This window comes from Alligator sinensis, unplaced genomic scaffold (assembly GCF_000455745.1).
Source record: "Alligator sinensis unplaced genomic scaffold, ASM45574v1 scaffold31_1, whole genome shotgun sequence".
Lineage (NCBI taxonomy): Eukaryota > Metazoa > Chordata > Crocodylia > Alligatoridae > Alligator > Alligator sinensis.
Genome location: NW_005841884.1, coordinates 2,535,667 through 2,557,299, shown reverse-complemented (window position 1 = coordinate 2,557,299; position 21,633 = coordinate 2,535,667). Strand labels below are relative to the sequence as shown.

Below are 21,633 nucleotides of genomic sequence, written 5' to 3'. Positions count from 1 at the left end.
GAGAGCCTTAATGCATACCACGTCCCCACAGTCATTGACAACACCCTCCCTCCACCCCCTACCACCCCACCAAGGGAACACATTCAGCCGTGTCCAAGAGACTCTGTGGTAAGAAGGCCTATGGACAAAGGAGTCTTATGTACACTAGGGTCTCTAAGACGACTACCCTCGCAACCTGCCCCTGCACATAACAGCAAGATTTTTTTGTTTTGTTTTGTTTTGTTTTTTGTTTTGTTTTTTGTTGTTTTTTTTACAACCTCCCCTGGTGTGGAATGGGGTTCGTGTTCTGCCCTTTGTAAAAAAAAAAAAAAAATAATAAAAATTGGGAACTCTCTCAGAACATTGAAAGGCTTAAGGATTTAGGCCTCAGTCCTGTAACTAGGTGGGCATGAGCAGACCCCTAAGCTACAGCACGGGGTCCTTTTCCCTAGAGCAGAGGATCTGCACCATCTTCTGCCTGAGAGAGTCCAGTTACAAGATTGGGATCATATCTTACAATAGCACAGGGGGTGAGGATAGTGTAGCTTGACCAGGGTTACACATCAAACCTGGGGTGAAAATTTCGTTCCCATTCTTCTCTTCTAACATCAACCTAGCTCCAGAAGGATATTTTACTTCAGATTTACCTGTTTTAATGAGGGCACCCCCTTCTGCAATGCCTCTTGGAGGAGAAAAGCTGTGCACTATTTTTTGGACTGTATATAGACATTTGCAAATCGCTTTTTGTGGCAACTGTCCCCAATCTAACCCAGGTACACAAGGTCATTGCTGGCTTGTGCTGTCTATCAGGCATCAGGCCTGAGGACGTTAAAAAAGCCTCTCAGCTCAGCACTGTTCAGTTCCCAGTCGCCAGAAATGGCACAGGACGTAAGTGAGGCACCTCTCCAAAATCATTGCAAAAGCCAAGTCCAAAAGCAGCTCCAACACAGCAGGAGCCTCTCTCTCGTTCTAAGATTTCCATTGATTTTTTTTCACTGTTATTTAAAAAAAGATTAATTAATCAACTCCTGTACCAGTCACCTGATCATTTCAGCGGGTGGTGGTAGGAGAAATAGGAAGACGGGTAAACACTGTTTTGGATTCTGAGTGCATACCAGGCATCTGACAGGCAAACCGGTCCTTCACTGGCACTTGTGCAACTAAAATACTAGCTAAATTGTTTCCTCTTGATTTTGCTTTCCAAGCTGAATTTCTTTAAAGTCCTAACATGTCATAACCCAGTTGTTCAAAGCTTTATGTCAAAAGTGGCTGTTGAAAGGAAGGAACTTGAAGATGTGTAACCTTAAGCTATGTTCACATGGGGTACAACGCTAAGGAGGATCGTGCCTTCTCAGTATTAGGGAGGGAGATGCCCAAGGAAAGTCAAAGAACTCCTGCTGGCAATTCAAAAAGTGGTGCTATTTTCCCCAAGGCAATGAAGGAGGGGAAACCTGGGGGACTAAGCTGCTATCTTCTAGCTGAGATATAAAGCCAAACCCATCTCCACTGGAGGTCAGTAAAGATCACAAGGCCTCTTTCACAAGAGCTGGCATGTTAATCCAGGTGTCCTGCCTGCATCCCAACTCCACATTTTCCTTCTCTAACATACTTCCTCCTGCACCGAATAGAGCTCTCTTCATTTCTTATGTTAAGCTGCTTTACTCCTAGAATTAAATGTGATCCAACACTTCCCTAGTGCCTGGTATGGTAAAGCATTTTTACAAACCACCACCAGAGCTCACTCGACTCACAACTACAATTCTGCTGCATTATGCAGTGAACCCTCTTTTGCCAACATACACTTCTTTTGTCATGTTGGTGTGGCATTGACAAGCCAGAAGTATAGCCCTGAGACTCTGGGTGTAGTAGAGACAAAAGGCGACACAGAACAAGCAGAGTGAACAAGAGAGATACCAAGAGTCTCTCAATTCTGATCATTTCCTGTCTCTATGGATCAGCACTTTAGTGTAGCACAGAGAGTATATGTGCATGGACTGGGGTTTCAGCAGGTTAGGCAAAACCCAAAACATTTACCTCCTGGAACACTTTTTTTGGAAAACGTCAATATTCAAAAGTAACAAGTTACTTGAACAAAGACAGAACTAAACTCTGGCCCCGAGAAGCCCGGAGGACTTTAGCTCTATCAACTGGCATCTACCGTGTACATGCAGCCCACAAAAACTGGGTTATTCTCACCACCATGAGGCTAGGGTTTGGCCCAGGCTGCAGTTAGAAGGTACCTGAGTGCAAAAGGGCCTGGCACAGAAGGCTGCTGTACAGGCTGGCTAGTGTTTCAGGGGAAACGGGTTCTGCATGTATACTGGTTAGGGTCCCTTTTTGAAACCTCCCTCTGCAATGCCTGGAAAGCAGTGCGTCTGAGACTGACTATCACACTCCCTAATGACTGCCATGAGAAAGAATACCTCCCTCCTACCAAGAAAGGGATGGAGCTGCAGTCTTGGACCAGTCAGGGAACGAAAATTACATTCCCTTTCCATTGACATGACAAGCACACTTAGGAAACAAGAGTCCCAAGGAGGACTCTTCAGCCTCGTTGTGCTGCGTATTCCTCGCATCTCGGCTTTTCTGTTTTACATTACTAAAAAACCCTCCCGTTTCTCCTTTGAAAAATGCCACAAAACCTTGAAAACTAAAACAAACTCAGCTTTCAATCAGGGAGGATAGTCAGGGAAATGTTTAAAGCAAGAAGAACCTCCTCCCTCCCTCCCCGCCACCCCCCAACCATTACAACCTACCCCTCATTAACGGGAATATTTTCACACACACCCCTGCCCGTCAGCCTGTCCCGTGATGTTTGATCCCTGTCTGTCACTGAGTGATGAGGACAAAGGGTGAGGAGTCAGGAAAAGGTCTGAGCCACTTTGTTCATCGTCTGGATACGAACTTTGGATGAACTCCGTTGGGAAAGAGAAAAGCAGCATGGAGTGGAACGCACCATGCATAGCTCTCTCTTCACTCCTCCAAAAAAAGCCTTGAACAACAGAAAGGGGGAGGGAGGAGAGAGGAACATTCCCCCCATCCCCTGGGCGGCAACAGGCCTCAAGAGCTCCCTGCTCTGAGGAGACAGAGGGATATTCAAGCCGCCTTCCCAGGAGGCACGTTCAATAAAGCAGGATGCCAATGCAGCCTTTTCTCAAACAAATCTGTTAGCAGCGGGCCAGGGGCCAGCCACAAGGGCTTGCTTTTTAAAGCAACCAAATGGGAATTCCTAATAAAAGTTGCTGTGGAGTTTGTAAAAGGAAAATGGGGCTTGCTGACGGTGGCAAAAGGAACATCACACACACACAGAAACTGCCTTCTCTGAAAACGTGAAGATGAAAGGATCAGAGGGAATCTTGTCAGACAGATATGCTGCTTAGGCCAAGCCAGCCTTGGGGGAGCAGACTGCAACTTTTTCATCTCATTAGGGAGCACAGCTAATCTAAGCCTCACCTCCAAATCCTGGGGAAGAACACAGAAAAAGCCTGGAAAATGCAAGGTGACCACCACAGGCCATGCACACGATATAATGGACGCTGCTTCCCTCTTGTCCATCAACTGTCCAATGTTGGTCTTGGGGTTTGGAAAACCCACAGCAATGGAGGTTCCCTCGTTAATTTTTATAAAGGCAAAGGCAAGACAATTTGTAGCTGGAGTGTCCCTTGGTTATCCATTGCCTTACGCAGGTTAATTAATGGCTCCCTACTGGGCTGCTGAGGATGGCAGCAAAGCCACCACAAACTCCCTCCTAGCTGACTCCTTTGCCAAGCAACTAATGCAGCCTCTTCACACAAAGGGCGAGTGTATGTGCCACTCAGCAGCAAGAGAAGCAGGCGCATGTATTGGATGGACTCTGCACAGGGTTGAGAGCAGTAGGGGCGTTATTATTACACTTGCCCGAAGAGTTGGGGGGGCAGGGGGCATGCTTTAATTAGAGCAGCTTAAGATAAAGTGCCCCTGTTGCCATTTTGAAGCGCAGGGACGCCGATACACAAGACACAGGAGGCTGCTGGGGTGTGGTAATTACCACGCTTCAGCAGACTCGATTAACTGAGTCTCCCCAATGCATTGAAATTACAGCACTTTGGAGCTGCCTCCCTGCTCGTATATAGGCACTCTAGATGGTCAAGTTCTAGCCCTGCCTCTGAAAGAGAGACTCCTGCTAGGGCTTTAGAGAAAAGGCCTGTAATAAGGTTTACAGAACTGCACATGGAATTGGTACAACTGCTGCACGTGCATGTAGCCTCTTCCTCATAAGCAACCCAGCTACAAAGCAACCAGAGGGAGGTACCATGTGTAAATTCAGCCTGTTAAATGAGCCGAACTGTTTCTAACACAACAGTGCATGCATGCTTTTGCACATTCCCTGTTAAAACTCAGACATAAATGAACAGGGTGGCATAAAGGTGTGTGCAAAGCTCCCATGACAGTGGGTAAATCAGGCATGCCTGTTTCTGTGCGTGCCCATGTGAAAAATCCAACCTATATAAATCTTAAGCAACTCTCTAAAGCCTCATACAACTGGGGATCATTCAGTGCTTTTACAGAAGAAGGGGCTAGTCCTATTTTCAAGATTTGGGAACCCATGTATAGAGAGAGAGAGAGAGAGAGAGAGAAAGTGACTGATCCAGGGTTACGCAGTGAATCAGTAGCAGAACTTGGAAGAGAAGCCAAAAGCATTCATTTCCAGTCCTTGCTGCACTAGTGCCAGGCCAGAGGAGATGGGAGTTTTCAGGGTCCCCTTTATCCTCTAGCTAGAACATTAAATGAGACTGGGACCAAAATTACTACAAACTGCCCCACCTGGGGCAAAGACACAGCAGCTCCTCTAACTAGATACAAATGCCAATGGAAAGACCTCCACTAATTCTGATGGGCTTTGAGTTAGACCTCATGGGCACAGTGATTTGTATGGGACATGCTAGATTTCAGGCTCAGCGCAGTGACTCGATGTGCTCTATAAAAGCCCTTCCCGCAGACAGGGAGCAGAGGAGCTGGGAAGGTTCCAACAGGAACAGCCATTTCAGGCCTTTCTGGTTGGGAGGATAGCTTTCTACTACCGGGTGAACTTGGAATGGGGGTGGAAGAGATACAAAGAAAAGCATTCTGGGAATATTTGAGGTATGTTAAAAGCGCCCCCACTCTTCCCCGAGAATAAAACGAGAACCGCAGCCTGCATCTGGGATGCAGAGCTCCATTTCTTAAACCATGGCCTCTACAGTCATTGTTGCAGCAGGAGCACAGTCCCACCTTGACCACTACCAAAAGGCATGCTCCCCACAGCTTTAAGTGACTCACAAATTTGGCTGCTCGAACCAAGAGAAAATCCAAACAGGCAAGGGTGTGAGGAAAGGGCAGGGGCAAGTTGCTGTGAGGAAAGTACACACAACTAACCCATCCACCGGCTGTCGAAATATCAGCCCATCCCTGCTAGGGGATCTGATGCCAGCCCCAAATAAAATCCTCAGGAGCAAGTTTAAGACCCTCAGGGGTAGATTTAAATAGCTGATGGGCATCTCACAGACACCGGGACTCTGAGCAGAGAAACTATGATCCACTGCATACACTGCCTTCCCCTAAGGACCATCTTTAAATTAGTGCAGGGAAGGGGTACATAAAGGAACAGAATAAAAACTCATTGGAGAAGATGAAGAATCAGATACACATGCACTACATGAAAGCACAAGCCTAGGATTATTCTGCAAAGGCTGGAATATTTTGGCGGTGGGGAGGGGGGACCCTTCATAAAAACTCCTTGCCAGCACAGTCAAGCTCGAAATAGCTTTGGTCAGAGAGCACGGGCAGCAGACAGGGTAACCAGACAGGAGAAGAAGGGAAACGGGCAAGAGGTCAGCTTGGATTGGCCGGTAACTGGATTCGCCGAAGGGTGGGGAGTGCGGGGAGGAGACACTGTTGCTGTTGGATCCAGAGATGTTTTGAAAACAGTAAATAAAAAGGCAGAGCGAGGGAGACGGGCAAAGGGACGAGAGCAGGCTGCATTCTGGAGAGAGGGGGAAAGAAGTGACGGTTATTATTGCCTGGAACCTGAGAAGGAGACCAATTAAAGCAATAGCTCCCCCCGCCCCCCTCTTTCCAACGGGTTGTCTAGTCTGCTTCCTAAGTCTGATTCCCATTTGTCTTTATACGGTTCTCATTTGTTCCTCCTTCACATCTCTCCCCTCTCTCCACAAAAATCTACATGGCTCTAAAGGGCACTTCTCGGAGGAGCAGATAAAGGGTGGCTGCTTGGAAGGATTCGTATCCTTCCTCTTCCCCAGGAGTCAAGTCAAAGCGGAAGGTCTGGACGGAGAGAGTGAACCTTCCCCCCTCCACCCCAAGCTGGTTTTGGAAGGTGAGCTAAGGGAGGGGAGCTCTTCAAATATGCAGACAGTTCCCTTTGTTCAGTAAGGGAACACATGGTGGAGGCTCACAGGTCATTTCAAAAGGGAGAGTGGGGCTCATTCACATTTACATTAAGACCCCCTTATATTCTTCTGGCACTGCAAAGGGGTCACTGAAAAGTCCCCTGCATATAGGATTTAGGCCTAGCATCTCTGAGAAGAAAACGGGGGCCTACACCAAACCCAAATGCATGCGCCTGATACTGCTATCTAATTCTATCTTGGATCCAAATTTTGATCTAGGCTCCAGACAGACCTGATTTATGGTACTAGATCATCTCGGCAAGATCCCCTTTTTGTTATGTGCCAAATCCCTATTTGGGATTCCACATTTCCCCCACGCTACAGATGAGATCATCACAGAAACTAAGAGCAGCTCCACGTGCTGGGCTGGCAGTGCCTTCCACTGTTGCAAGGGACCTAACGACTCCCAGGCCAGCCCCTGGCAGATAAAAAAGCCTTTCAGTTCACTTTTACCTTCTGTTTGCTGTGCAGAGAACTACCCTCAAGCAGCTGTAATGTGTGAGCCATTGCTGAAATGGGACAGGCAAAAAAAGAAAAACACACCAGGGAAAAGAGAAGAATGATCTAGGCACAGATAAAATTAAGCAAAATTTAAAAAAATCTGAGCTGAATATCCAGGGAAACATTTGTAACAGATCTGTCCAGCTGCAAAACAGTTTGTAGGAGATTCACAGATGTTAGGGGCTGGAAGATAGTGAGTGGAGGCCCCAGCAGCTTGACACATCCAACCCTGAAAGAGGCAAAACACTGAGTAACATACTGCAAAAAAACAATACTAAACCAGCACCTAGATTACAGAATGAAAGACCTCATGAGATCTTATTATTGCCCCTGCCTGCACAGGGACAACTGACCCACGGAGGACAATAATTGTCAGCAATGGACCCCACTGAACAAGTGCTGGAAACAGCATAGCTGCTAGCCTAGATGGGACATGGGAAAGGGATTATGACACAGTTGCCTGCAACTGCTGGGGCCCAGACTCAAAGCCCCAAGGGTCCCTTCCAGTCCTATGTTCTTCTTACTATTTTCCATACCATTACAGAAAGAAGAGCAGAGACTTGGTTACCATTTCTTGACAGCTTTGGAAATGCAAGCCTAAGACGACCACATGGGGAAGAGAAACTATTTACAGAAAGCAAATCTGACCAGGAATGAGGTGTGCACAGTTGAAGAAAGACACAGGGGCAATGATGACACTATTTAGGCTTAAATTATTTCAGGTTTAATTGCCTTATGACGTTCTAATTAAATACAAGCAGAGGTTTAAAAAATTAGCTTACAAGCACCAAGCCATGGGGACCTCTCCTATGTACAATAAAAGAGAGTGTCCAACTTCACTGCCCAAAATCACATGCGCTGACATTTAAAATGGAACCAATATGCTACACACAGCTGTGTAGGTTTCAGGCTTTGCTGCAGAAGTCTCCTGAAATGGTTGGGGCCCAGAACTAGGAATGAGAAGATAGTATTCTATTTCAAGTTCTCAGAAATCCAGTTAGCAACCTGCCACAACAGCAGATCTCCCTTCTGTGCCTCTGTTTCCACATCTAAAAATCAGGCAGAAGGAACAGTCAAACTGAAACAGGCTGGATGCTCAGTTTAGTATTCTGTCTTCAATGGTGGCCAGCAACACCTGATGCCTCCCAGGAAAGTATAGTAAACCCCCTTGAAGATGTATGTGAGACGATCAACATTCCTATGAAAAAGACTCATACCAATTTCTAACTAGTAGGGAGTAGTACAAGACCTGAAATGTGAGGTTTTACATGCCTTCCAGTATAGACTTTACCATTTAACTGGATATTCATGTTAGCTGTATAAAATATCTAATCCATCTTTGTATCCTGCTAAATTCTTGGCCTCAGTAACATCCTCTGGCAATGAGTTCTAAAGTACTACTAAGTGTTATATGGAGGGAAGGGTTTAGGTTGTAGCCGTGTTGGTCTAAGTATATAGGCAGACAAGGTTCCTTGGGTGAATTTGATATCTTGAACCTTGTCTGCCTATATGGAGGGAAAACATTTACCAGTTACAAATTTGCCACCTTCTAGTTTCATCGCCTGCCCCCTTCTGTTTGTATGACAAGATCAAAGAGCATCTGTTCCCCCACTCATTTTATATACTTTTTCATATCTCCTCTTATTGGACTTATTTCTAAGAAAAGCAATCCCAATCTCTCCTTGTTGAAGAGTTTTTCCAAATACCTAATTATTTTTTGCCCTTCCATGAACTCCCCATCTGCAATATCCTTTTTGAGATGGGCTGGTCAGCGCTGGATCACAATATTCTAGACAAGGGCATACCATCAATCTATACAAGGACATTATAACATCTGCTGTGCAACTCTCCAACCTTTTTTTTTGCCCTTACACATCTTTAACTTCTTGGGGAGTGTTTTGTTTTGTTCTTTTTTGACAGCAGCAGCACATTGAGAAGTCATTGTTGAGGATGCCAGGTCCTGTTTCCTGGTAGATTCACTTAATTTAAAACCTTGCAAAATATATAAATCGTTCAATTTTTTCCCTCCAATTTGCATCACTTGGTACTTATCCACACTGAAGTTCACCTGCAATTCATTCACTTTGCTTGATTAAATCCCTGTGACATCCCTACCAGTTTTCTCTGGTCTCAACTCATCTAACTTCTCATCTTTTCCAGTTTTGCTCCCCCTTTTCAGTTCACTGAACAATACTGGACTCACTGAAGCACTCTGCTGTTATCCTTTTGCCATGATTAAAAACAGCCATTTATTCTTACTCTGCTCCCCATCACTTAGCCAGCATTTTAATCCATGACAATGCCTCCTACCTCATGACTACCTAGTTCCTTTAATATCCTCTCTTGAGCAACCTCAAAGGCCTTTTGAAAATCTAAAGAAAAGAGAGTCACTTGGCATAAGTTATCAACACAGTCAAAAGAATTCCAATAGATTAGCCAGGTATCTTTCCTTCATGCAGAAACATGGTCCAGCTGGCACACACATTAATTTCCAGTGCTTTCTCTACTTTTCAGTGATCACCTCAACCAAATAACTAGGTACAGATTTATGTTTTACTAGTCTGTAAGTCTCCAGCTGGCTCCCAATGGAAGAGGCAAGCCAAGAAAGCAGGCACACAGAGGATCTAATTTTCTGCTGAAAATAGAGTCAGCTCCTCTGAAACCCTCAGACTTTAAGAGAAGCTGCCCACAAACCAGCACTTGAGCATAAGAGTTGGGGTGCAGCAGTGAACCTTGGGTAAAGGGCCTGCCTCTGGTTAAAAAAACTAGCCCTGTTCCCTCAAGAAAAGCACAGCTGAGCAGCTCCAGAGCTGCCAGAGAAGGAAGGATGAAGACATCAACTGTACTACCTATCAGCTGATTGAAAATGCCTCCCATGTGGACCCTCCAAATCAAGGGAACTGATGTGCGGAGGGGGGTGGTTAGGCTGGTGGCTCAGACTGGGGTTAAATAGGACCAGAGACAATAAACAAGTACCTATCGCTATTCACTAAAAGAACTTCCTTGCACCCTTTCCATTGACTAGGTGGAAGCGAGCAAGTTTGAGACAATCCAGTCAGATTCCCTTTGCTGTGGACTGGCTATAGAGCTGGCTGGAAACTTTTTGCCATAAAAAGCCAAAGACTGTAAGGGCTTCTTCCCCTTAGTTCTAGGATGTGAACAAAAGGTCACCTTCTCACACAGGAACAAAGCCCTTCTAAAAAATGTAGAGGATGCATCTAGTCCATCTATGCAAACAGCAGCGGACACACTGAAGAATTCAGACCCCCCCCTCCCCCCATCAGAGAGGACAGCTTCAAAATAAAGGTCCCCATCTTATCTCCAGAAGCCCCCTCAAAGGGGTCAGGAGAATGAGAGAAGGGGCTGAGGATACCAGCAAGACTTGGACATCAGAATTACAGGCAGGGAGATGGACCTCTTTAGAGTGCTGGCAGGCCTAGACAAGCTGCCTCCAACTTTTTTAGTTCTGTCCCAAGAACTGCTAAGGTCATCCCTTGGCTGGGACTGACTCGGCCTTTCTCCTTTTCCTTTTTTAATGAGAAAAAGAAATACCCTATGTCCCTCGGAGCCACCATTGCCAGTAAGAATGTTGTTCTTCCTCTTCTGGGGACCAAATAAAATCTATAGAGAAGTAAAAAAAAAAGCCAATGCAAGAGATGGAAGGCCCTGGAGGAGAGTCAGACCAAACAAGACCTTGAAGGTTCTTGTACATAACACAAGGGTCCAAACCATTCAGCTACTTGCTAATCTAGGGTAGCTGTCTCATGAGAAATTCTATTCTAAGCCTCAGAAACTTTTCCTGAGAAGTTTCATCAAAACTCACTATTTACAAACCTGAAACTTTTTGCAGAAACACAATAGAATTTTCCAGTGAAAAACATTAAGGCAAAAAGTTCCCAGTCAGGTCTACAGCCAGTCCTTAAAATAACAAACTTGTTAACTCTGGAGCAAAAAACATTTTTTTTTTAATTTGTCCATATTGTCCATACAGGGTCTTGATCGATCCTAGTCACTATTGTGCTAAACATTAAGAACAAAAATGGCTTCCCCATATTATTAATTACCAGGTACAGGAGGCGGCATTGCTCAAATGTTCCCTTTGCTTCCCTTCTACCAACAAGGAACTAGAGTCACAAAGGGGGGTGGGGGAAAGGCGGTGGGGGGCAGGAAATCAGCTTCACCAGCCTGCTCTGAAGCTTAAGACGCCAAGGTGAGCAAATGTTATAGAATGCCCATGCCAGGCAGAAAGTAAATTTCAACCAGCTGGGAAAATGCCAAGTAGAGTCAGGCCACAGGTTCTGCAAATAGCAACATGAGACCTTAGGGGAGGAAAAGTCTTGCTATCTTAGATGCTTTTCAAATTAATCCTTTTGGGGGTGCTCAGAAGCCCCTGCACCCTACACCAGTGGAAGGATGTTTACTCAGATATTTCATTTTCACACTCTGCAACTATTTGCTACCAAGCGAAGTGACCTTTCAAGCCAACCTGAGGAGCAGAATTCCACCACCACCTATGGAGCATAGTACATAGTACACAGGGCATAGTACATAATACACAGGGCAGATATTGGGGCATAGTACACGCCCCAATATCTGCCCTGTGAATTTGTAGAATTGATGCTAGCCTCTAGGACATAGAAGACATCCCATCTGAAGAAGGTGCATTTGCTGTTATGCCTTCTTAGAATCTTAATTCTGGGTTGTTAAGATGGCTGAAAGTCTCCAAATAGGTCTACCAAATTTTTCATGCTTAATATATTGTTGTAGCAGAATATCAGATGAGGAGTCTATATACAATAAAGCAGACACATGGATGAACACAGATTCACAGAGAACTTGCATTTTTCCAAGTTTGCCTTGAAAGGAAAACGAACAAACAAGATAAAGCAGTTTTAGATCACCGTCTCTCTATGGGCTCTATCCCAAAAAAATTTCAAAAAGAAACTATTCACACAAAAACTTAACACATGCATAAGTCTTCACAGGATCAGGGCCTCTAGCTATTGAAAACTGGCTACAAAGAGCAGAGAGACTTAAGAACTATTTTTGCAGGTCACCTGCCATTGCTCATTTTGCTAATCCGTATCACTGCAGAATAAGAAATGTTATCCAAGAAGGGAGAAACTTGATTTTCCTTCTAATATATAAGCCACACTGTCTTCTACTTTAGAAGAAGAGTTAGGATGCCAGGAAGTGAAACTGACTAAAAACAGAACCTGAAATTGATGAACTTAGCTTCACTGCCCAAACAAAACAAACAAACAAACAAAATCAAATAATCGGCAGTAGAAAGATAACAAATTAGATGCTTAAAAAACATTCAGTTTTAGTTAACTGTTCATAGAGGTTGAAGAGAAATGCTAAAAGTAATTATTTTAACCACCACAGCTATTAGCAACATTGGCAATTATATTTTAATAATGGATTTTATATCTATTGGGTTCTTTTTAAAAACAATGGACAAAAATTGTCCCCACCTGTTTACAGTGAACAAAAGATTATTTGGGGTGAAGTCTTAAATAAAAGGCCCATGCACTTGGGAAAGTTTCAAAGTACTATTTTTTGGGAGAGAGGAAGAGGAAAAATATCTATTATATGCAAATGATCTATTTTGGCAAGTCTCAATATATTCAAAAGTGATGACAATTTATTGTACTTTCTGCAAAACAGCTAATGCCGTCTGGATCTAGCGTAGACTGTGTGTGTGTGTGTGTGTGTGTGTGTGTGTGTGTGTGTGTGTGTGTGTGTGTGTGTGTGTGTGTGTGTGTGGATAACTTGCATGCATTCCCAGAAAAATGGGTCCTGTGTGCTAAGGCTGAGGCCTGGAACAAGGGTTTTAGCATTTTCATTGGATAGTTCACCAAGAGAAAACTATCCAGCAGCAGATATTTACTGCAACTTTCCCCAGAAGTCTGCCCAATTCTTTGAGGGTCCAATGTTTGTTATAAAGAACACCTCTGTATTCTGAGGTATTCCCAATGACATGATGGCCTGTATCTTTCTCTTCATTGTTCAGCTGTTCACCATCCCAGAAGAGAAGCTATTAAAAAAGGTTAGTGACTGCTGATGGGAAAGAGAGCAGCAGGCTGAAAGAAGGGAACATGGACTAGGAAGAAGGATGGGAAGGACTGACTCAAACTGAAAAGGCAGTAGGAAGGTAGAAAGCTCCTGGAGAAACACACGCACAAAAAACGATGCAGAGAAAATGCAGATGCAGGCTGTAAGAAACCCCTGTAACAAGAAAGCCCAACCAAAAAAAGAGAAGGGAAGAATCCATGTGCTGGGTTCTGCATCTGAGGTCTCCCATTCCTCAACTCCGCTGTACTGCAGGGAGCAAATGTTCAATAAACAAAACTTTCGCATCACGGTATCACCATGCAGGGTGGACCGCACAAGTCATTAATTCCTGAGGTTAAAGAAATAACATTGAGATTGGGGGTTCTTTCCCCTTCCCCCAATCCATCCCTTCTGAAAGACTAGGCATACCACAATGCTCTGCTGCAGGACTAGATTCCTCCTTCCAATGTATACTTCACAATGATATTGTTCTGGCTAAGAAAAAGGAGGGAGAAGGGAGTGGTTTATTAGCACAACATCAAGCAACTAATTCTTTGGCTGCTTTGTGTTTAATTTACCAAAAGTTATTATTCAATAGACTCCTAAGTTTCACTAACTCCACCTCATGAGAAAATGTCCCCATTCCCCCGAGCCTCTCTGCTTCTTAATTCCTCTACTACCCTGTTACTGGCCTGACAACTGAAAGCTTTAATTTATTCAGCATACAGCATCCTTAGGCTACTGCTTTCTGTAATTTATACCTATACTGCCCGCTGTCTTGTATTATTTAACTTTGTGAAGCACTGGGGGCTAGAAAGCCTCTGAGACACACAGTGCAGAATTCTGCAGGACTGGACTGCCTGCTTTGCAAATTATTGGTTTTGTTTTGAAAATGTGGCTCCAAACAGATGCTCTGCAAGGCAGACTTGACAGGGAAGAAATTTAAAATGGAACCTCTCCCTACCCCATCTCAACTGATTATGTGGGGGGAGCGACCATATGCAAAGAGTTACAATGATAGCCATAATGGCAGTGATATTTTCATCAAATACATGCATGTACGCACATGCACGCACACAAAGTCTCAATCTTGATATGGGCTTTCTGGAGGTACTATAATAATAAAAAATCTTCAGTAACAGAATGCTACATGTAAGCCTTACATATTACAGAAGGTTACTAAGCAAGTATATTATAGATAACACTGGGCGCATCTACACAAGATGTTGTTTAATGCAGAGCGAGTCAATTAGCTCTGCAATGAAGTCTCAGCAGCTACACGTGTGGCCCTATTAGACCACAGTAAACTAATTAATTCTGCCATAGGTTAATACTTTTAACACACAGTATTATATCCAACACACATGTAAATGCAGCACACAGGAACAATAAACTCCAATACGATATAGACTGGCGTTTATTGCATCACATTAATTTCATGTGTACATGCCCACTAACTCCTAAAATCCTCAATACCAAGATGGAGTTCTTACTTTATAAGGTGCCACATGAGGTGAGAAAGTCCCCTTCATGGGAAGCTTACAAAGAAACTTGGGAACATTCATCTCTCATCTGTAATATGAGAAGAATAAAGCATCTCATCCAAGTTCAAAGAGGAAGCTTCTAGCAGATCTGGGAACTGAACCCACTGAAGGGTTATAGCCATAAGCATATGTAATGATGCTGATGAAAAATTTTAATTTCACAAGAAGCAAACACGGTAAGCAATTTCCAATGCATATGTTACAGCACACATACTACCATACTTCCAAACATCCTGGACTTCTATAACTCAAAGAAAAGAAAACAAATAAATTATGTGAACTTCAAAAGCGTGGATCTTAAAACCTTTTACAAACATTCTTTAGCATAACTTCATGTCACTCCTGGAAGGGAGAGTCAGGAAACTAAGACACCAAAATATTAAGCAGTTTGCCCAAGATTGAAAAGAAAGACTATGGTACAGCCCAAGAAGGATTCTCATAGCCCAGCCCTGGGTTAAAGCCACAACTCCTCTGCACTGAACCTTCCAACAGGAGAAACAGACAACATCCCCTGGGAGCTCTTCGCGATGATCCTACCTCACTTCGCTCTAAGCAAAAACTGTAAAATTAGAAAGGTATAAAGGAAAATGCTTCATTCCCCTAAGAATTGCTGCATAAAACAATACCTCTAGAGAGGAAAGAAAAGTGAGGCAGTTGTGTAATACTGCCTTATATTTTCTCTTGCTCTATTTTTATGACTATTACCCTGAAAAGGCAGTATTGTCTATACAGAATACAAGTCCATTTATAGCCACAGTACATAAAACTTGAGACACTTAGAAGGGGCCCAGTTTGTAGAGACCTGATGCTCAATGGCTTCTGTAATCTTTTTAAAGTGTTTCAAATGAGACACCCTAAATCGTGGGTCATATCTGACTATTTAGGCCTAAAAGACATTGCCAAGCCAGTCAGCAGCAGGCACTGAGATTGAAGCTAGCTACTGATTCTATGTTGAGGTCACTAGCTGAAAAAGGCCATTCCTCATGTTTCAGGGGAATTGCAGGGGGGCAAAAATAAGTAAATACATCGAAATAACTTTTGACAAAAAGGGCTCCAGAGAACAGGGGAGCTGGAGTTGAGAAGCTTCACATGGGAGTTGTTGGAGAATAAAAGGTAACCTACTACGATAAGAGGGATCTTTGACTGAATGTTATTTATGCACACACCTGGTCAATACAGATATTTTTGCAGCATTAATTGAGCATAAACACTCATTCTCCAAGGCATCCTGTGCTCTGGGGATGACAGGCAGTCCCCCAAAGTGCACAGGGCCACAGCAACGCCACAGACTCAGGCAGCCAGTTATTCTAAAGGTGAGTCTGAGGCCTCGGCTGCAATAGAGCAGTCATAAAAGAATCGCTCCCTCAATCCGCCTTCCACAACTGAGAGCAAGGGAGAGGCAGCTACTGTTCACATTGAGAGACGTGTTCCACATTGGGCCACATCAGGTTGTGCTAACCGCTATCTGGACAAGAAACTCGGATCACAGCGAGTTAGCACCCTCCAGGTGACGTGGAGGGACAGGGGTTTGGTCAAGACAGGAGCACCCTGAGCCCTGTAATACCCTTCAAAGTTTTTTTTGGCATCAGGACCACAACGAAAAATCCCCTCCACTCCCTCACGCCCCAAATGTCTTCTCAGTGCCAATCAGATGTCAGTCCAGAAATAGTAATAATGCATCTCAACAGAGGAGACAGGGGAGGGCGGTTTAATATCTTTGTTGTCATGCCCTGAGGGGAGGAGGGGAGAGAAAGGTCTGTTGGCATCTCTGCCTCTCCCACCTCCCTCCCTAGTGAATCGTAGGAAGCCAATTCTGATTAAACTAATTAAGTCTGCTGCGTTCTAAAAGCTTTCAGCACATGCTACAAGGGAGAAGGGGAAAAAAATACAAGGAATCCTAATAGAAACCCAAACACCGCCTCCCTCTCTTCGCCAAGTTTCAGAACACACAAGGCAGCGGTCAGAAGAGAGCCTGCCCAGGTAGGGAGTGGGCATTTTGAATTAAAGCAGGAGTACATTTCCACAGCACATGGGGTCTGTGCTGGAGCAGATAACTAACCACTGCTCCAGCCAACGCCACCATTCACAGTCAAGCGCCCATGAGGAGATAGGGGAGCTCAACCTTTTATTCCAGTCTGGGCTGCTGCTTTCCACCCTGACCCACTTGACCCCCCACAGCCTGTCACCTAAAAAACAAAGCAGAACCAAAAAAAAAAAAAGAATCAAACAAACTAGCCGCTTCCCCTTCCAAATCAAGCATTCCTACATGGCCCCCCTCTCTCTCTCTCTCCGCGCAGGTTTTTCATCCAGTCTATTTATTTTTTCTCTCTTTCCCCTTAAAGATGCTATGTTTCTGGAACTAATTTAATCAAGAGTACTGCAAATGCTTTCATAGTCAGCATCTGGCAACCTTCAGAGGCCTCCACCAAATTGGGTTCACAGGGATGCAAGAAGTCTAAAGCTTCCCACTCTTCCTTTCCCATCCAGTTCACAACCACATATCAATCCATGTGCCTTCCATGGGTCCCGCAGAAGGTTAGCAATAAAAGCCCAGCACAGGGCTCAAATGCAGTCAAAGACTTGTGCAAAAAACAGCCACCTTTGCTTAAAGAAAAAAAAAAAAACTGATTCAAAATCAAAAACAAAATCCTTCATCCTTCTGGAGCAGAGCACTGGATTCACAGAAACCAAATCTGGGTTTTCCAAAGAGCCTAAAAGCATTAGGACCCTGATTCTGGACCACTGAAATCAAGAGGAGTTTCATTAATGGCTTTGGTGGGAGCAGGATTAAGCCTTAGGTGGACAAGTGCCATTGAAATTCAAATTTGGGTGTTTAGCTCTACTTCAGTTTCTTTGAAAACCCCAGAGTAAGTGCATAATAAGAAACTGAGGGGAGAGTTTTAAAATGATACATAAAGGCAGAAAAGAAAAAAAGAAAGAGAAAAAGAAAAGAAGGGGAGCTACCCCAGACAACCCTATAAAGGAACTTCATTAGAGAGGACCTGGTTTTATCAGGGCAACCCTGTTCACACATATATACACAAGATGTAACCCAGGAAATAGTCAGCTCCATAGATAAGGTGCTTGGCTGTCCCTCCCTGCCCCCCCCCCCCCCCCCCCCCCCCCCACTTTTTTTTCTATTACAGCTTTGGTTAAAAAAGAAAAAAGAAAGAGAAAGAAATGGGGGGTGCAAATAAAAGAAACCCCATAACGTAATTGCTATATTAAAAAGAAATGGCAGGCGAGAATAATAAGGGAGGTGTCAGAAGTGAAATACAGTAGCAGACATTAAAAAAAAAAAAAAAAAAGACTACAGTTCTGTGATGGGGGTGTTAATTGAACGCAAAGAGAAAGGCAGAGCTAGCGAGAACAAAGGGAAGTTAAGGAAGCAAAAAAAAAAAAAAAATTCCTACCTCCTCCAAAGATCTGATTTGAGTTAACTTTGCTGAAGATAATGTATAGGGGAAGGTGGTTAAAAAAAGTGCCTCATATACCTATTATGTTCTAAAATTAAAAAAACAAAACCATTATTCAACAACAATTGCAGGGCTAATCACTGCTGTCTATAAATATTCCACTTAGTAAATTTCATCCGTTGGTGGTATATTAATTTTTCTTTTAAATCTGAATTACTTTGACGCAGAAGGGGAAAAAAAAAAAAAAAGGAGCAGGGAAAAAAAAGGACTTTTTTTTTTTTTTTTTTTTTTTTTTTTTTAAAAGAGTCCGGGTCTTTTCAGAAGTAGAATTTGCTTGGCATTTCTACCTCCCCTACCTCCCTCCCCCCCCCCCCAAAAAATTAAAATCAGAAAAGTGAAAGGTTAGCAAGGGCTCATAAGAAGGAGGAATCAGATTAAATGGTCATATATCCTGCATTCATCCTCTCTCTTTTTGCCATTCCCCACCGAACGAGATGGGAGTTGGAGAAGGCTCACAGCTGAAATAGACGCTGCTGCATTTTGACAGCAGATATTTTCCAGTTTGCCATCCAAGGACCCTACGTCTGCATTTGCCTTGCTTGATTCTTCTACTTAGCAATGCTGCTCATGCAGAGAATCATCTTTAAAAAGCAGACAGATAGGACTCCCGCTCCCTTGCAAACTTTTCATAATTGCCAATGCAATTTCTGATTTAAATTCCTATTGACTGAGAAATCAATTGCATTTAAGACAATCGTGGCTTCTGTTTTTATCATTATTCCAAAAAAACAAAAACCAGAAAAGGAAAAAGAAAAAAAAAAAGCAATTATACATGTGAAGGCAGTCCTAGCCTTCAGCTCTCAAGCAACCAAAAAAGTAAAAAAGATCACCAAATTAACTCAGAGAAGTTCTATGTATATTCAAGCAACAATTTCCCCGCCCCCCCAATATTAACCTCAGAGCAAATATTTCAAATTTGATCACTTTTAAAAAGACTTAACCCTGAAGGATGGACTCTCCAGTTTGCAGAAAAGAGACGGATGGATTCCAATAACCAAGCTTAAAAAAAAAAAAAAAAGGAGAGAGAGACAAGGGAGTGCCTATAAATCCTTTAAAATAATTGAAGAGTCAGCGTGCAAAGGGGAAGTCTTCGGCCAATAAAGACGACCTCTTTTTCTAACAACTTTATGGACACTTTGGGTTTGCTCAGACAATGTTAACACTATGAAATATTAGCCGTAATGTTGCGAGCGACGGTGGTAAAGTCTCCATCAGGCTCTTGAGTCACTTAAATCAAGCAGTGGGAAAGTGAAAGCCCATTTTTACACATCATAACACTGGGGAGAGAAGAGTGGAACACACACATGCGCACGCACACATACACACCCACCCACCCACCCTCCCCACCGTGAAACACAAAACTATGAGATTTTATTCAACAAGAGGTTACACCCAATAAAAAGCCTTCACAGCAGTGATTCTGAAGTAGGAAAGACGACTAACTTCACCCAACTCCCATCATCGCACACGTATACCCTGGACCAAACCATGCCTGTGCTTTCCTTTTAGATGTGGTGCTCTCATCTTTGGAAAACCATTGCTTCCGAACTACAGAATCAAATCCAAGAAGATACTAAATAAAAATAGGGTTGGTACCTTTGCTTAGTTGCAAGTGTTATGAGGTTGTTTGTTTGTTTGAATACACAAAGGCAAATATTCAGTATAAGCACAGAGCACATTTGATGCATATCATTTTCAAGCCCATCCTAATTGACCTCTTTGTGGGGGTTTTATACAGCAGCCTCTCCATCCTAGTAATTCAGGCAGAGTGATTAAAAGAAGACAGCACCAGTCCACACCTAGATCTGCTCTTCGTTTTCACTGCCACACTTTGACCTACCATCCTCCCTGGATTTTAATTAGGGGATAAAAATTAAAATACCTCATCACTATGGATATGCAAATATCCCCATCTTGTTATGATTCCATAGCATCCAAGATTGCCTCCATGTATTATACTGGTGGGGGTGTTGGAACTGAGTAGGGTTTTTGTTGCTTTTGGGGGGAGGAATAGAGAGGGGGATTTCTGTATTTCCATTTGGTCTAATCAACAAGGAATCACCAACCTGCAACTTTGTGACTGCTTCAATTTTGATTTCAGACCAGAGCAGAGCAGAGATTGATTGGGGACTGTGGTGAAAAGCAACATCTGATAGACAATATTCTCAACACCCAAAATAATTAAGAGAAAGGAGGTGGGGACAGAGAAGAAAAACAGAGAGAAGTATTTTTCTTGGCTAAGGGAAAATAAAAGGAGATAGGAAGAAAAGAGACTCAACAGATTTCTAAAGCATCTATGACATTTTATATATATGTTTCCCTTGCATTACATCACAGGATCCTTTGCATTATAGACACTACTGTACATACAGGATCCATTACATTACAGAAACCAGATAATGAATGGCTTCTCAATAAGGTCAGACATTGGCAATGCAGCCTTAAGGACTTCAGAGACTTGAATGGCACTGCTAGGTGCTTTGTCTAGGTTACAAGCTGCACAAACACCATTTAACAAAGGGCCTCCTTAGTCATTTTATATATATTGCAAGAGTCAAGTAATCACATTTTCAATCAGCTGTTCATACTATGAGGCTTTATATATATTTAAAAAAAAAAACAGACAGACATTCTGGTTTCCGAAAGCTGTTCCCCTTTTTATGTGTAACTATCAATGTATATCAACTGGGCGTGCAATCATATTTATTGTCACTTTCGCTCATGTCATGCCCTTGCTTATATGGTTTAGATATGAATTATTGACTGTTACAGTCCTTGTTGTAAAAGGGGAGGAAAAAAAAGTCCAGTAGTTTTCAGGGTGTTAAAGTGAAGCAGTTAGATCAGAACACAGACCTGCAAACTGCCAATACAGTTGCATTTTCTTGGAACTTGCAGCTTAAGTACAGATTTAACCATTCTGGGAGAGAAAAAAATTAAGATTTCAATATATAAATAAATAAATGTTGGATGTTGCTAAATGTCCTTCCCTGAGCATCTGTTGTTTAAGATCACCCTTGATTGATGACTGCTATTTTTTAATTGTTGCTTTTAAAATTTAAATACCCCCCTGGGATATGTTATAAGTGTGTTAGTACATGGTAGGAGGTCTGGAAAGTGGGGAACAGCAGAATGAGTGCTCTCATATTGGTAGCTCCTTTATATCCCAAGAACACCCCATGTCATAAAAAAGCAGTGTCCAAAAAGTAACCAACAATCTAATACAGAGGTTTCCACTAAAGGCACTTGACTGTACGCTCTGTGTTAGCTGGCCCCTGTGACTGGCAGACACGGGAATATTAACCCTTTAAAAAAAAGGAAAGGAAAGGCAAAGAAAGAGTAAAAACAAATTCATGAGCACAATATTATTATTATTACTACTATTATTTAAAGGAGAAAATGAAAACAGTCTCTAGGATAGATGGCTTTTTTAAATTCATATTCAGAATATTTTTCCAAGAAATGTCATATTTTAATACAGTAACAAGAGAGTCAATGTTTTAGAGCAAAAAATGCTGTATGACTGAAATTCAACTGTACTAGTTTTCCCTGTAAGACGTACCATATTACGACATTCTATTGCCACAAGTGTAAAATATTTGGGATGGGGGCTTCACTTTTTAAAAAAATATTTTTTAATTATAAAAATTTGAA

General features: G+C 42.9%; 1 protein-coding gene and 1 long non-coding RNA gene across 5 annotated transcripts in view; one reads left to right on the top strand and one right to left on the bottom strand.

Annotated features, from left to right (window-relative positions):
* The window catches only part of PBX1 (PBX homeobox 1), a 257,989-nt gene that overhangs the window by 232,164 nt on the left and 4,192 nt on the right, over positions 1-21,633 (bottom strand). The window lies entirely within an intron of this gene.
* Positions 5,777-8,194, top strand: LOC112549236. Its single transcript, XR_003092614.1, has 3 exons — positions 5,777-5,846; positions 6,191-6,331; positions 7,450-8,194. It is a non-coding gene; the product is annotated as an uncharacterized LOC112549236 (long non-coding RNA).